Consider the following 2398-nt stretch of genomic DNA (forward strand, 5'->3'; position numbering starts at 1 on the left):
AAGTATTGAATCTTGAATCTTGGAGGAAACCTGAGATCTACGAATTTCATTGCCAACGACTGCTTCCCTGTAATTGTGCATATGACAAAGGACTAGAACTTGAACAGAGCCTGGGGCTGCGGTAACCACAGCTGAGACAAACAAGAGGTGGTAAGTAGTTCAAGTTACGAGTCTGCTGGATTCAGACGGATACTATCTGTGGCTGTCTCTGCATTAACACAGAACTGTGTGAGAGCAAAGGCCAGAGCTGGAAGATACCACAGTGTCCTCACTGTACATTGTACCATGTAATTTGCGTTATTGGTCTGGCAAGGCAAGTTTATTTGTAAACAACATAAGACATACATTAGGACAACATTTAAAATTTACATTCAACAAACATTGCTTTGGAAAATTATGAATACAGTATTGACTGATGAGAATCATTGGAGTGTAAATCCATCTCAAAGAAAGGGTTCAACATCTTGGTCAAATATATTTATTTATTTTCTTTTTGGCTGGACTGCTACAAGCAGGGGCACTGAAGACTTTCAGTCTACGCCTACTCACTATGTATGCCCCATCTCGGTCTCCCCTTGTGTATAAATTGGACTGAGATTAGAAGCTCCCAAAAACAGTTTCCTCAGCTAGTTAAAGGTAGCAGTGTGGCCCATAGCTTAGAGAGCTGCAAGCGTGTAGGAGATGCTACGGTGGCCGTGAAACTTGTGGAAGGCCCTATCTAGAGCCAGTGTTTGGTTTGTCCGTTCTGGGTTAAACATGGCAGTTTAACATGGTGGACTCCGTAGAAGAGGACCTGCTCCCTCTGTACACCTCTCCAACTGTTAAGCATGGATCTGCACGGATAGAGAGAAGAATGGATTCCCCTAAATACCAGCAAATTCTGGAAGCCAACATCACACCATCTGTAAAAAGGCACTTAATTAGATCCACACTTTGTACTTAGCAATGTAACCATGGTGACAATAAGAATTACTGGGATGGAGGGGAGAATCCTCATTATCTTCTCCTCCTGTCCTCTTCATCCCATCCTTCCAGCTGGGAACAAAGGGTGAGGAGTGAGGATAAAAATGCTTCAGCTGTAGTCTCCTGTGCTGTGCAATGGAGTGTGCTCCTCAGTCTGACATGATGCTCTAGTTTTACCATTAGCTTTGTTTATGCTCCGTTTCCAAAAGCTACAAATTCACTTTGCAATGCACATGGCACTACTATTTGGTCACAGAAATTTGCTGTTCACAGCACGCTCACCTGAAACAAGAATCGTGGTTAAAATAATCTGTAACAAATACTTTCCCTAAATTGGTACATCTACATAGATTCTCCTATGTGATTACAGACCACTTTTCTTCAGAGGATTAACACTGCCCTGGATTGATTAATTGTAGTATGTGAGACAGACAATCTGTGAAAAAATCTGGTTTACTCATTCTAGTGCTCCTAATGGCATTTGCAAGAATCCTCATTCCCAGGTTGGTTTGCTCTCTGATGTAAAGCCCAGAGCAAAGCAAATCTTTTTTTGTTCTATTGATATTTAATGTGCTAATATTTTGTCATACCTTTGGGTTTGGGGATGCTTGTTTCTTTAGTTGTTGCACCCAGTTGCAATATTTATTTCATTTTGTATCATCTGGACTTAAAGACAAACATCACTTCAGGGAGAAGCTTGAGCAGCTTAGCAGATACTCAAGCTGTTTTATCAGACAGAACAAAATGGACTTAGAACATTGACATTTCAAAGAAAAATATTTTTATTACATATTCACTCCCTTTATTATACACACTGAAATGTCCTGACAATCCTTGTTCATCCTCAGTAATCATAATACATAAAGCCCTAGAGATTACAAATCTAGTTGGCACCCGAGATACTGCACACTCAGACTGATGGTATGTCCAGAGACAGTCTTTACAGGCTGACACAGCATCTACATGCCTACCTTTTGTAACACCCAGTATAGACCAGCACTGATACTTGTAGAGTGCCACTGCCCCTCATCATTGCTCTTTTGATTCAGTTTGTGTTCCCATATCCTTCCAGAGGGATGACAGTTTACATTGGCAGTGAGACAGGCTGGCTGTAGATGACACGGTGAATTCCAAATCAAGTGAAAAATGGGGCAAAAATCTGTACTGAAACTACGGAAACAGCAAAATGGCCTTTGGGAGTGAGCTGACCATTTAACAGACAGTTGATTATAGACAAACAGACAACTTAAATACTGTCTCATGTTCCATACAGAAGACAGAAACAGAAGACAACTTACAAGATATTGACATCCATGTAGATGTCCATATATTGTTATAAAGGTAAATAAATTAGCTCATCTTAGATATAAAACTGTACAGAATATGATGTTTGTTGCCATGAATAGCATACAACAACCCAGTCTCATATAAAAAC

At 40.3% G+C, this 2398-nt stretch overlaps 1 protein-coding gene across 1 annotated transcript in view; it reads right to left on the minus strand.

Annotated features, from left to right (window-relative positions):
* dlg2 (discs, large homolog 2 (Drosophila)) overlaps positions 1-2398 on the minus strand; it is a gene marked incomplete in the record, with an annotated part of 110841 nt that overhangs the window by 7731 nt on the left and 100712 nt on the right.

This window comes from Morone saxatilis, unplaced genomic scaffold, assembly GCF_004916995.1.
Source record: "Morone saxatilis isolate NCDOM2014 unplaced genomic scaffold, NCSU_SB_2.0 Contig20, whole genome shotgun sequence".
Lineage (NCBI taxonomy): Eukaryota > Metazoa > Chordata > Actinopteri > Moronidae > Morone > Morone saxatilis.